The 15254-nt window shown below is 46.9% G+C and overlaps 1 protein-coding gene across 2 annotated transcripts in view; it reads right to left on the bottom strand.

Annotated features, from left to right (window-relative positions):
• Positions 1 to 4875, bottom strand: part of NFIL3 (nuclear factor, interleukin 3 regulated) — a 37889-nt gene extending 33014 nt beyond the window's left edge. The window contains exon 1 of one of the 2 annotated variants that reach the window (XM_063913672.1): positions 4569 to 4875. The gene's annotated coding sequence lies outside the window, so the exon portion shown is untranslated. Of the gene's footprint in view, positions 1 to 1959; positions 1980 to 4568 lie in introns of those variants that run through there. The other variant, XM_063913673.1, reaches the window with a different exon arrangement.
• Between the last annotated feature and the right edge of the window lie 10379 nt (positions 4876 to 15254).

Here is a 15254-nt window from a genome sequence, read left to right as displayed (position 1 = left end):
CCAATGGCTGACAGCCCTGTATGAAGCTGCGGACACCAGAAGTGGTGTCCGCAGCTCAGCTTATGTACACATGCACGAAGCTCCGGCTGCGCATATAGTAACCATCGATAGTTATACCATCTAATGGTTTTGATGCGATGGCTAGTAACCATTGCACCATTTGATTTGATGTTGGAAGAAAAGGTGCATGCACATTGTGCAACAGTCGGGCAATGCCGTCTTTTGGATTTGCAAATGATTGCTGAAGAGGCAAGTTTTATTCTCACCACAGAGACCTTTACCACAAGGTCTGCCCCGGCATTAAAAGAATATAGAAATACAATATTTGCACTGGAAATGCCGTGAAAAGTATCATGATTTTTATTTCACAGATCTTTAAGTAAACCCTTTAACCTGAAAAAAAAAGTGCTTTACACTAGGTTTCTACTTTGAGAAATTCTAAGCTTGAATCAAACATTAAGATTTTTTTATTCAATCTTATTAAATTGTACTAAATTTACAGAGCAAGATTATTTTAGAAAGTTAAAACATATCTGGTGATAAATAACATGGCATAAAAATGAGTGATGACTTGAAGTAACATTGTGATGAGTACGTCATACAATGGGTTTGACTCCCAGAAGCAATATCTGCTCCAACAAGAGCATATGGGAGGGCTGTATCCTAGGGCCTACTAGTTGGACTTGTTTCTAGCACTGGTGTGTGGTGGGCTAAATTCTAGGGCCAACTAGTTGGACTTGTTTCCAGCACTAATATGTGATGTATCACACTGTCATGTAACAATTATTATGCAACACTATAATAGCTTGGGGACTACAGACAACGTGCTGCGTGTCCCATGAGGTACTAACTCCAACTGTTATCGTTTTGCTAAATCTATTACAGCAAAACGGTACACAAAGAAAAAACAATGTTAATTTGATGTACAGAGATCCCTGCAGAACTAAACAATAAGGAATCACATAAAAGAACCACATTTTAGGGTAATTACTTATTAGCCGTGAGAATTTATGAGAAATGTAAATAAAAACTAAGCATAATCTGCTCTCAGTGTACACAGACACATGCTTTCTTTTGTTTCATGTCATATGTGTGTGTGTGTGTGTGTGTGTGTGTGTGTGTGTGTGTGTGTGTGTGTGTGTGTGTGTGTGTTAATAAATAGACCTCATATTCTCCATATTAGCTAGACACTATCGCCATGCATTTGACACTTCTGCTGCAGAAGTTCTTGCAAAACTGATTAATTTGTATATATAGACAGGACTTCATAACATGTACTCAAAATTGCAAGTAGATTTTGTGTATGTTAAAGACAATTTTGAAATATATTTGAAATACAAATGCAAAAAACAACAATTTTAAATGTTTTTTAATGACATTGGTTTTTCACGTTTCCCGAATTGCTTGTAGTGATTATGAAGTATGTAAGTTTACCTAAAATGGCTTTGCGTATGTTATTGCTGATGACACTAGAACGTCAACATCTCTCCTTTCTCATTCCGTACATTGATAAAAGGTCACTTGTACAGTGAATACCACTGCTACCTGATGTCATAACACTTATGTGTCTGCCCTGCAGTTTGTCTTTCTGTGCCAATAGTACCAATAGTAAATATATAGAATTGTAATACTGTACATAAAAAGGGCACTGATTTGTAACTATATATGTGGTTACAATGCAGTCTGTATACTACCTTGGGCACAATCGATAATATTAAGAAGTTAATCCTACAAGGGTAGCTGCATCAAACAATTCTAAAAGTATCACATGAACAAGTAATCTAATGAACATTGGCCCTCATTCCGAGTTGATCGGTCGCAAGGCGAATTTAGCAGAGTTACACACGCTAAGCCTACGCCTACTGGGAGTGTATCTTAGCATCTTAAAATTGCGACCGATGTATTCGCAATATTGCGATCACAAACTACTTAGCAGTTTTAGAGTAGCTCCACACTTACTCTGCCAGTGCGATCAGTTCAGTGCTTGTCGTTCCTGGTTTGACGTCACAAACACACCCAGCGTTCGCCCAACCACTCCCCCGTTTCTCCGGCCACTCCTGCGTTTTTTCCGGAAACGGTAGCGTTTTCAGCCACACGCCCATAAAACGCCGTGTTTCCGCCCAGTAACACCCATTTCCTGTCAATCACATTACGATCGCCGGAGCGAGGAAAAAGCCGTGAGTAAAAATACTATCTTCATAGCAAAGATACTTGGCGCAGTCGCAGTGCGAATATTGCGCATGCGCACTATGCGGAATTTCACTGCGATGTGATGAAAAATACCGAGCGAACGACTCGGACTGAGGGCCATTGTCCACACAGTAAAATCAGTAGGAGAACTGAAGTGAAATAAATAAACCTTTAACTAGAATTGGGCAACCTGTTACCCCAGAGCTGTTGCCTTTGTGGAAAGCATAGGTTACCCACTTCTACCTAAACCACAAACAGGAACAGGGCACTTGCTATACTGATAGGCTTATTCGTGATGTAGTTATTATGTTATGCACGAAGTACCAATATATATCACATCCCTTATCATGCGTGCACAACCCACAAACCACAGCCTAGAGGGGACCAGTGTCTCACCCCAGCCGGGTCAGCCTCATGCTTTCTCCCCAATATGCACAAGTACGAGGCTAGATGTGACAACGAGCTCCCCACCCAGACAGCAGCAGCCCCCGGCCGGACCGACTCGGCTGCACGATACCCTGCAGGAGAACAAAGGAATGCAGCCCCCGCCCGCCTCCCATTCACGTGCTCTGCCCTCAATCACAACACGCTGCCCGCCCGCCACATACACAGCGCTGCTGCTGCTGCCGGCCTCATTCGCTGTATGTATCACCGGCTCTAATGTTACGTGCGGCTCACACTCACAGCCTGCCAGGCGTATACAATGAACGACAACAGCAGCAGCAGCCTGATGGGACCCCACGTATCTCATTCACAGAGTCAGACGTGTACCCAGCCCATGGAAATGGGTCATTAGGGGGAAGTGTGACAGTAATAGGAGGCATCATGTATGTAGAACAATAGAGCAGCACTAGCAGCCTCCTCTGGGCACACTTGCCAGGTTTATTACACACACATATTAATAATATGGCATAGCAGCCAGTCTGCCGATCACGCTGTCACAGGCTGAGGCAGCACACACGCCAATGCACACTCACATGGATCACTGAGCCAAATATAGACCCATTTTATTTTTACACAGCATGGCAGTCCTTCAGGAGCATGATCTCACCCCGTCATTGTCTGCAGCCGCTCACAGCATTATCCAGAGAGGCTGCAATAGCCACATGGGTGAGATTATTCCCCTCATTCATCCTGCGCTCTATTGTAGCCAGCTTATAGAATCGCATCATCAGCTCCCCTCTCACACACACAGCCGGGCTCCCGCCTGCTAATGCTGCTGAGGTTACATAATATTATACAGCATTTCCAGGAACTGCTGTCTGCCGTGTCTGCGATGTGCCTGTCCTGGGAGAGAACGACCAACACTGACACACGGGTGACAGAGAGACAGCCAGGTGACAGAGAGACAGCCTGCACTAAGGTGACAGATAAACAGATACAGATAGACAGGAGACAACAGATAAAGAGATCGATGGAGCGATCTATCTATCTAGCTAGGCAGACCTCTCACTAGTAAATGGGTCTGTAGTCTACATTTCAGAACTATCATGCAGGTATATTTCTACACTCACAATGATAAGTAGACTGAACACAAGGCTGACTTACATATAACTATAGGCTCAAGGGAAACAATTGTGACAAGTTCATTAAATAAGGATGCGCGAGTCATTCCAGTGGTAGAGGATACAAGACAATGGTATAGTAAATGCAGCGTGAGCACGACATTTATACCTGGTGGCTAATTACACCCTGCTGGGTGGATATGGATTTAATGAACCGATAGATCTCCTGCACCAAAGGAGACAATCAATATGTACAACAAGAGCCCCGCCGCCTCCCAGCGCTGTACACATCGCCGCATGGGTTATGTAATGTACGACAGAACAAGTCATACATACCCTCCCCCGGCTCCCAGACAACAAAAGGACAAATGATTCCACAAATCTCAGGCAGCATCCTGTAACTATTCACCTATGGCACCATAGGTGTGTGTATACATTGCTATGCTCACAGATGGATGGATGAATGAATGAATGAATGGATAGATAGATAGATAGATAGATAGATAGATAGATAGATAGATAGATAGATAGATAGATAGATAGAGACACGTGTGATGAATCACAGTTTACGTCCAAGTTTACAGTCACATACATCGTTAATGGCAGCTAATGACTGCACTAGCAGCGGTGGGTGCCAGTTACACACAGGTCTGCTGAGTGCCGGGTCAGGTAGCCGCCCGGCCACTCACTGTCACATCATTCCCACTCAGGCACATATAACCACGCAACAATAGAATGCAGGAAAGAGAGTAAAGCTCCCCGGAGTATACATGCATCCCTGTCACTGTAAAGCCATCATATACACAGCACATACATATCATTCTGGGAAATACACGCAGCACATGCCAGCTGTGCTATGAAATCATGCATTACCTTAGCGGGTCAGCATTACACCAGAAGGTATCCCTGAGGACATTCCACTAGCCACAGAGTGCAGGTGATGATATAGTGGTGCAACGATAACACACAGGAGGCAGAGGGATGAGGTCGCACTGGGGATGAGCAGCGCCTCCTATGCAGTGTGTCAGAGCCAGCACTGTCCCGCTCCAGCCCGCTGCCGCCGCTGTGTGTGTGTATGTGTGTGGGGATCTGTGTTAGTAGGTCAATACTCCTCAGTGTTACTCTCTATGCACTTCCAGGCTTGCTCTGACTCAAGCAGGAGCTTCCCGCAGCCAATCAGCTCGCCGGCGTTTGGAGCCGGAGACCAATGAGAGAGCGGTACTGGAGACAGAGGGCGGGGCGTGGAGTGAGAATGAAGAGCTCTGCTTGCGAACACTATGTTACTGTAGAACGTGTAACAGCAGCAGCAGCTTTGTCCTGGGCATTGCATAACCAGCGCCGGGGGAAGAATGGGAGGGGAGGGGGGACATTTACGTAACTGGCCGACAGGAACACAGCGGCGCAGGGTTAACCCCTTGTTTGCGTTACCCTGCCATCTGATTAGTCACGGCGAAGATGGCACTGACGTCTGAGTGACTGAGGCCGGGCGCGGGGGTCTTTCCGACGTACCCGGCTGCTGGATACAATGAATGATGTCTGCCTTTGTTTACTAGCAGTAATAAATGAATGAGAATATAGTAATGGGACGCCAATGTCGAGCAGCACGCGTGTAAACCATGAATTTCTTGCACAGCTATCTGTGTGGATTTCTGGAGAAGATACAGAGGTCAGGAGACATCATCTGTCTCTCGTAATGGGTTATTTTACTAAACAGATGCACAATAGTGTGACGGGCGGGTAACGTAAGGTAACGCTGCGGGCTGGCACCGTGAATCAGTGCCCATTGTACAGTGTGTTACTGTACGCAGCAGCAGCAGCATTACATGGTCTGATCACACTGTGTTCCAGGAAACGGCCAGTACCTGCCCTCTGCTGCTAAATAAAGACATCAGTAGTAACAGCGTCATATCATAAATAACACTCTCCCCCCTCCCTAGCGCCTTCTCAGCTTTCCCTCGTTGTCCATACATTTCACCATCTCCTCTTCTGAATCGTGTCAAAAATTCGCTTAGGCAATGTACTGTACTGAGGTAAATGACGCAATCACTTAGGTATGTATCAACACACACTGTAAGGTACAGGTAGATACATAGATAGATCGATAGATAGATAGATAGATAGATAGATAGATAGATAGATAGATAGACATATTTATATATAGATATAGATAATAAGATTTTACTCACCGGTAAATCTATTTCTCGTAGTCCGTAGTGGATGCTGGGGACTCCGTAAGGACCATGGGGAATAGACGGCTCCGCAGGAGACTGGGCACATCTAAGAAAGATTTAGGACTATCTGGTGTGCACTGGCTCCTCCCCCTATGACCCTCCTCCAAGCCTCAGTTAGGAACTGTACCCGGCAGAGCTGACACAATAAGGAAGGATTTTTGAATCCCGGGTAAGACTCATACCAGCCACACCAATCACACCATATAACACGTGATAGGAACCCCGGTTAACAGTATGATAACAAATGGAGCCTCTGAAGAGATGGCTCACAACAAAACCCGATTTTTGTAACAATAACTATGTACAGGTATTGCAGACAATCCGCACTTGGGATGGGCGCCCAGCATCCACTACGGACTACGAGAAATAGATTTACCGGTGAGTAAAATCTTATTTTCTCTGACGTCCTAGTGGATGCTGGGGACTCCGTAAGGACCATGGGGATTATACCAAAGCTCCCAAACGTGCAGGAGAGTGCGGATGACTCTGCAGCACCGAATGAGAGAATTCCAGGTCCTCCTCAGCCAGGGTATCAAATTTGTAGAATTTTGCAAACGTGTTTGCCCCCGACCAAGTAGCTGCTCGGCAAAGTTGTAAAGCCGAGACCCCTCGGGCAGCCGCCCAAGATGAGCCCACCTTCCGTGTGGAATGGGCTTTTACAGATTTAGGCTGCGGTAAGCTTACCGCAGAATGCGCCAGCTGAATAGTGCTACAAATCCAGCGCGCAATGGACTGCTTAGAAGCAGGAGCACCCAGCTTGGTGGGTGCATACAGGATAAACAGCGAGTCAGTCTTTCTGACTCCAGCCATCCTGGAAATATAAATTTTTAGGGCCCTGACTACGTCCAGCAACTTGGAATCCTCCAAGTCCCTAGTAGCCGCAGGCACCACAATAGGTTGGTTCAAGTGAAAAGCTGAGACCACCTTTGGGAGAAACTGAGGACGAGTCCTCAATTCTGCCCTATCCATATGGAAAATCAGATAAGGGCTTTTACAAGACAAAGCCGCCAATTCTGAAACCCGCCTGGCCGACGCCAAGGCCAACAGCATGACCACTTTCCACGTGAGATATTTTAAATCCACAGTCTTAAGTGGTTCGAACCAATGTGATTTCAGGAATGCCAAAACCACATTGAGATCCCAAGGTGCCACTGGGGGCACAAAAGGAGGCTGAATATGCAGTTCTCCTTTGACAAAAGTCTGAACTTCAGGCAGTGAAGCCAGTTCTTTTTGGAAGAAAATCGACAGAGCCGAAATCTGGACCTTTATGGACCCCAATTTGAGGCCCAACGTCACCCCTGCTTGCAGGAAGTGCAGGAATCGACCCAGTTGAAATTCCTCCGTCGGGGCCTTCATGGCCTCACACCAAGCAACATATTTTCGCCAAATGCGGTGATAATGTCTTGCGGTGACATCCTTCCTGGCTTTGATCAGGGTAGGGATGACTTCCTCCGGAATACCCTTTTCCTTCAGGATCCGGTGTTCAACCGCCATGCCGTCAAACGCAGCCGCGGTAAGTCTTGGAACAGACAGGGTCCCTGCTGCAGCAGGTCTTGTCTGAGCGGCAGAGGCCAAGGGTCCTCTGTAAGCATCTCTTGAAGTTCCGGGTACCAAGCTCTTCTTGGCCAATCCGGAACCACGAGTATGGTTTTCACTCCTCGCCTTCTTATTATTCTCAGTACCTTGGGTATGAGAGGTAGAGGAGGAAACACATAAACCGACTGGTACACCCATGGTGTCACTAGAGCGTCCACCGCTATCGCCTGAGGGTCTCTTGACCGGGCGCAATATCTTTCCAACTTCTTGTTGAGGCGGGACGCCATCATGTCTACCTGTGGTTTTTCCCACCGGTTGACCAGCATTTGGAAGACTTCTGGATGAAGTCCCCATTCTCCCGGGTGGAGGTCGTGCCTGCTGAGGAAGTCTGCTTCCCAGTTGTCCACTCCCGGAATGAACACTGCCGTCAGTGCTAACACATGATTCTCTGCCCATCTGAGAATCCTTGTGGCTTCTGCCATCGCCATCCTGCTTCTCGTGCCGCCCTGTCTGTTTATATGGGCGACCGCCGTGATGTTGTCTGACTGGATCAGTACCGGCTGGTTTTGAAGCAGGGGTCTTGCCTGGCTTAGGGCATTGTAAATGGCCCTTAGCTCCAGGATATTTATGTGAAGAGAAATCTCCTGATTTGACCACAGTCCTTGGAAATTTCTTCCCTTTGTGACTGCTCCCCAGCCCCGAAGGCTGGCATCCTTTATAGGGTAAAACTTCCATGTGCCGCTTGGAGTCGGCATCACCTGACCATTGCCTAGTCCATAACCCCCGTCTGGCGGCAATGGACATAGCGCTTATTTTTGATGCCAGCCGGCAAATATCCCTCTGTGCATCACGCATGTATAAGACCGCGTCTTTTATATGGTCAATCGTTAACAAAATATTGTCCCTATCCATGGTATCAATGTTTTCCGACAGGGAGTCTGACCACGCAGCAGCAGCACTGCACATCCAAGCTGATGCAATAGCGGGTCTCAATATAATGCCAGTGTGTGTATATATAGCTTTTAGGGTACTTTCCAGCTTTCTATCAGCAGGTTCTTTTAGGGCGGCCGTATCCGGAGACGGTAGTGCCACCTTCTTTGATAAGCGTGTCAATGCTTTATCTACCTTAGGGGGTGTTTCCCAGCGTGACCTATCCTCTGGCGGGAAAGGGTACGCAGCCATTAACCGTTTAGAAATGATCAATTTCTTATCTGGGGAAGTCCACGCTTCCTCACACACCTCATTTAATTCGTCAGATGCAGGAAAAACTACTGGTAGTTTTTTCTCACCAAACATAATACCCTTTTTTGTGGTACCTGGGGTATCATCAGAAATGTGTAAAACATTTTTCATAGCCTCAATCATATAACGGGTGGATCTATTGGAGGGTACACTCGTCTCATCATCGTCGACACTGGAGTCGGTATCCGTGTCGACATCTGTATCTGTCATCTGAGGTAGCGGGCGTTTTATAGCCCCTGATGACATTTGAGACGCTTGGACAGGCACAAGTTGAGTAGCCGGCTGTCCTATGTCGTCAAACCTTTTATGTAAGGAGCTGACACTGTCACGTAATTCCTTTCATAAGTCCATCCACACTGGTGTCGACCCCGCAGGGGGTGACATCACATTCACAGGCATTTGCTCCGCCTTCACATCATTATCCTCATCATACATGTCGACACAGCAGTACCGACACACAGCAGACACACAGGGAATGCTCTTACAGAGGACAGGACCCCACAAAGCCCTTTGGGGAGACAGAGGGAGAGTATGCCAGCACACACCAGGGCGCTATATAACACAGGGATATCACTATACAGAGTGTTTTCCCCTATAGCTGCCTATAATATATATATTGCGCCTAAATTGTGCCCCCCCTCTCTTTTTTACCCTTTCTGTAGTGCAGGACTGCAGGGGAGAGCCAGGGAGCTTCCTTCCAGCGAAGCTGCGAGGGAATAATGGCGCCAGTGTGCTGAGGGAGTTGGCTCCGCCCCTTTTTCGGCTGGCTTTCTCCCGCTATTTTATCGTTTCTGGCAGGGGTTAATATACACCTATATAGCCTCTGGGGCTATATATGGTGTTAGTTTTGCCAGCCAAGGTGTTATTATTGCTGCTCAGGGCGCCCCCCCCCCCCCAGCGCCCTGCACCCATCAGTGACCGCAGTGTGTGGTGTGCATGAGGGGCAATGGCGCACAGCTGCAGTGCTGTGCGCTACCTTGGAGAAGACAGAAGTCTTCAGCCGCCGATTTTCCGGACCACCTTCTTGTTTCTGGCTCTGTAAGGGGGACGGCGGCGCGGCTCCGGGAACGGACGACGAGGTCGGGTCCTGTGTTCGATCCCTCTGGAGCTAATGGTGTCCAGTAGCCTAAGAAGCCCAAGCTACCACCACTTAGGTAGGTTCGCTTCTTCTCCCCTTAGTCCCTCGTTGCAGTGAGCCTGTTGCCAGCAGGTCTCACTGAAAATAAAAAACCTAAACTATACTTTCTTCTAGGAGCTCAGGAGAGCCCCTAGTGTGCATCCAGCTCAGCCGGGCACAGAAATCTAACTGAGGCTTGGAGGAGGGTCATAGGGGGAGGAGCCAGTGCACACCAGATAGTCCTAAATCTTTCTTAGATGTGCCCAGTCTCCTGCGGAGCCTTCTATTCCCCATGGTCCTTACGGAGTCCCCAGCATCCACTAGGACGTCAGAGAAATATATATATATATATATATATAAAGAAGAAGATCTGGCGGCACTCAGGAGACTTTATAAACCAATGTAGATTTTTATTGGAACAACCGGAGACTTCCTCAAGATCCGTCTTGAGGAAGTCTCCGGTTGCCAAGGAGACGAAACGCGTTGACGCCCACTTTCTATGTCCAGTTGTTCGGAATCAACCCGCTGATTGATCCCGCACACGGCTTCTCACAGTTACAACCTACCACGGCCTGATAAACGCCGGGCGCTTCAGCCGGCGGCTTTCAGCTGGAGCACTGCTTTCGATCCCTGTGCTGTGCTGCTGACGTCCAGGACTCCGTTCACCCGCACTGAGTGACTGCTGCTGGCCTCCGCAGTGAGGTCTAACACCCGTGACGAGGAGTGAGTTCTTTGGAGTCCTACGTACAGGTTATTAAAGATCATCATTTGCTCGGAGCAGAGCCGTGGTAACTATACGGCAGTTTTCAAATCAGCTGTAATCAGTTCAAACAAGTATATACCCATATATGTGCACAGATATCTAAACGGACCCTGTTCATTTAATTTCTCAGGAACCAGCACATGGGTAAATATACATCAATATTTATAGAAGTTCTTCATTACAAGGCTGTGATTATTCCTTGCGGGACATTTTAATAAACACTGGGACGCCAGTGTATGCCAATTTTATACAGTAATCATAACAAAGAAATCCTAATATATTGTATGCCATATCAATTACTATTAATACTCAATAATTATTTGTTGCTAAGTATATGCTGCTTGTTCGTTTAAAATGTGTCATTTTTAAAGATTATTGGATATAAATTTATTTATACGTATCTTCTTAGTTCTACTGAGTCAATTATTCTACATGACAGACTGCACACTATAGTTTAACTTGATACAGTGTACATATAGCGCGGAGTATACACTTTTCTTTTTGTTTTCTATACAGTTGGCAACCTAGCTAGTTGTCTTACTCAGCTTCTTTTGATGCACTATTAATTAACTACTAATTGTTACCAGCGCCGGAAGAATAACAGCTAGGGACAATTGTCCTGTTCTGTTTATTCCCACAAACTTCTTTTCATATATATATATATATAGACAAAGTTCTTAAATATTAATTTCTCTATTGCAGATGAAATTTCAATTGTGAGGTTGCTGCTCCCCTATATTGCCATGCCTCTTCCCAATAGGCTTCTGATTCTCTAGGAGTATAAGCAGATAAGGGAAAGAAAAGAACTCTAATTAAAGTAAAATCGTACGTCTAAGTTTCCAAGTACAGGTAAATCACTAGGGCCACCATTTCAGAGATCCACGTAGCATTTGTTTGGAGCTTTCAATGAGAATTAATGGATGCACAACGAAAGGAGACTGAACATAAAAAACACATTAAGCAGGTAATTGATGTGTGTTTTACTTTCAGAGTGTCGCTTTCTCTGTTTGTTTGTTTGTTTCTTTGTTTGTTTGTGTGTGTATATATCTGTGTGTGTGTGTGTGTATGTATTTGTATACATAGAGGGTTATCCAATTAGCCTGTTTATTGTACCTATCCTATTTCAAAATGGCAATAACGGGATTTGCGCAATAATTCTACCTGGCAAAACCAGAGAAAAGTAGAGGATAAAATGGGGAAATCTGCATGTACCCCCCAAAAAGCAAAACTAATGTAGGAAAACATTATAGAAGTCTATTAGTGGGCATAATAAAACTATTTGGTGTAATTGGGTCAAATGGTTGTTATATGCATTTTTTTTTTAAATGTAAAGGAGTTAAGTCTGGCACAGGCTCATCCAATTACCACACTAACAAGACAGTGAGACGTTCTAAAAGGACTTCCATGGCAATCAGAGGCAGAACTACCATTGGTGCAGCAGGTGCATTGCACCAGGGCCCCTGAGGACTAAGGGGCCCGCTGCTGCCCATACCAGGAATGAGTTATCCCCATGCCCCTCTGCAGTCCATTTTGAGCAATGTCGGGTGAATGTCCCAGTGCTGGAAGCAAGGTGGGCCCCACTGCCTTAGGGACCTGCCCCTTACCTTAAGGAGGCAGGGCTGACCATGTGTGTGCTGGACTGATAGATGAGTCCTGCCACCTATCAGTGCTGATGATCACAGCCATATACTGCCTCTAATTAATAGACAGCTGTACATTATTTCTGATTCACTTCTGTCTGTGAATTAAATGCAACTCACAACCAGTGTAACTGGCACTGTCACAGTCTGCCTGACCGAGTACCAAACTGAGGAAAGCACAAGTAGCGGGAGGCCCTGTAACGGAGACCTGAGGCTGCTGTGTTCCTGCCCCCACCAAGGTACATGACCCCTGTTCTTCACACCACACAGGACATTGTGCTTGTTCCCCTGTCACATTCTGTCTCCCCTTTCCTTCCGTTGTCACCCTCTGCCAACATCTGCCTCCCCCTGCCTTACGTTGTCACCCTTTGCCTGTCACCCACTGCCATGTGGCATGTTGGGTTGGGGTGGAGGAGAGGGACCCAAATTATATATTTGCACCTGGGCCCACCATTTATAATTTTTTACCTCTGGTGGCAACTTAGGTAAAGCCAAAGGTGACTGCAGATGATTCAATGTAACATAAAGGGGGTCATTCCGAGTTGCTCGCATGTAGCAACTTTTTGCTGCATGTGCGATCAACTAGACGCCGCCTATGTGGGAGGGTTTTTATTGCATAGCAAGGCTGCGAACGCTTGTGCAGCCGAGCTATGCAAAAACATTTTGTGCAGTTTCTGAGTAGCTCTGGAGTTACCCGCTGCGATGTCTTCAGCCTGTCAGGTCCCGGAATTGACGTCAGACACCTGCCCTGCAAACGCCTGGACATGCCTGCGTTTGCCGCACCACTCCCAGAAAATGGTCAGTTGACGCCCCGGAATGCCTTCCTCCTGTCAATCTTCTTGCGATCGCGGCAGCGATCGCTTTCTTTGTTCTTCTTGTCGTTGCCTAGCGAGGGCCGTTACTGGGCAACGACGCGCATGCGCAGAACCGACCCGTTCGCACCGCTGCAAAAAACAGCAGCATGCGAACGGGTGAGAATGACCCCCAAAGAGAGCAGCTACGCTTTCAGTCACTCCTGTGAACGTTTACAAGCTTATCGGATTGGAAAATATATATAAGTAACCATTCACTATCCATTCATTTATTTATATGGAACCACAAGGGATCCGCAGCGCAAAATTACAGAGTACATAAACAAATAAGCAAAACAAGAAAACAGTGAATTATAAATGAAGACAATATTAGACAAGTACAGGGTACATAAGCATAGCTGCATCAGCAGACCACACTGAAATAAGTATTGGGGTGGCAGAAAACCGCAGGATTTGGTGCTGTCGAAGATGGTTTAAGTAAAACAAGGAAAAGCACATGTGGAAGAGGGCCCTGCTCGTGAGAGTTTATTATTTGGAGATTGATTCAGGAGCCATTGCACTGTATGTGCCACAGGATTTCTTTTTCTTATTTCTCTATCGTCCTAGTGGATGCTGGGGTTCCTGAAAGGACCATGGGGAATAGCGGCTCCGCAGGAGACAGGGCACAAAAGTAAAGCTTTCCGATCAGGTGGTGTGCACTGGCTCCTCCCCCTATGACCCTCCTCCAAGCCAGTTAGATTTTTGTGCCCGGCCGAGAAGGGTGCAATTCTAGGTGGCTCTCCTAAAGAGCTGCTTAGAGAAAGTTTAGCTTAGGTTTTTTATTTTACAGTGAGTCCTGCTGGCAACAGGATCACTGCAACGAGGTACAGAGGGGAGAAGAAGTGAACTCACCTGCGTGCAGGATGGATTGGCTTCTTGGCTACTGGACATCAGCTCCAGAGGGACGATCACAGGTACAGCCTGGATGGTCACCGGAGCCGCGCCGCCGGCCCCCTTGCAGATGCTGAAGTAAGAAGAGGTCCAGAATCGGCGGCTGAAGACCCTTGCAGTCTTCTAAAGGTAGCGCACAGCACTGCAGCTGTGCGCCATTTTCCTCTCAGCACACTTCACACGCAGTCACTGAGGGTGCAGGGCGCTGGGGGGGGGCGCCCTGGGAGGCAAATGTAAACCTATATACTGGCTAAAAATACCTCACATATAGCCCCCAGAGGCTATATGGAGATATTTAACCCCTGCCAAACTTCACTAAAGAGCGGGAGACGAGGCCGCCGGAAAAGGGGCGGGGCCTATCTCCTCAGCACACAGCGCCATTTTCTCTCACAGAAAGGCTGGAGAGAAGGCTCCCAGGCTCTCCCCTGCACTGCACTACAGAAACAGGGTTTAAACAGAGAGGGGGGGCACTAATTGGCGATATAAATATCTATATAAAGATGCTATTAGGGAGAAACACTTATATAAGGTTGTCCCTATATAAAATTATAGCGTTTTTGGTGTGTGCTGGCAAACTCTCCCTCTGTCTCTCCAAAGGGCTAGTGGGTCCTGTCCTCTATCAGAGCATTCCCTGTGTGTGTGCTGTGTGTCGGTACGTGTGTGTCGACATGTAGGAGGACGATGTTGGTGAGGAGGCGGAGCAATTGCCTGTAATGGTGATGTCACTCTCTAGGGAGTCGACACCGGAATGGATGGCTTATTTAGGGAATTACGTGATAATGTCAACACGCTGCAAGGTCGGTTGACGACATGAGACGGCCGACAAACAATTAGTACCGGTCCAGACGTCTCAAAAACACCGTCAGGGGTTTTAAAACGCCCGTTTACTTTAGTCGGTCGACACAGACACAGACAGGGACACTGAATCCAGTGTCGACGGTGAATAAACAAACGTATTCCTTATTAGGGCCACACGTTAAAGGCAATGAAGGAGGTGTTACATATTTCTGATACTACAAGTACCACAAAAGAGGGTATTATGTGGGATGTGAAAAAACTACCATAGTTTTTCCTGAATCAGATAAATTAAATAAAGTGTGTGATGATGCGTGGGTTCCCCCCGATAGAAAATTATGGGCGGTATACCCTTTCCCGCCAGAAGTTAGGGCGCGTTGGAAAACACCCCTTAGGGTGGATAAGGCGCTCACACGCTTATCAAAACAAGTGGCGGTACCGTCTATAGATAGGGCCGTCCTCAAGGACCAGCTGACGGGAGGCTGGAAAATAT

The sequence above is a fragment of the Pseudophryne corroboree genome, chromosome 1 (genome assembly GCF_028390025.1).
Source record: "Pseudophryne corroboree isolate aPseCor3 chromosome 1, aPseCor3.hap2, whole genome shotgun sequence".
NCBI classification, from domain to species: domain Eukaryota; kingdom Metazoa; phylum Chordata; class Amphibia; order Anura; family Myobatrachidae; genus Pseudophryne; species Pseudophryne corroboree.
Note: the sequence above shows the minus strand (reverse complement) of the source record. Positions and strands in the feature narration are given on the sequence as shown.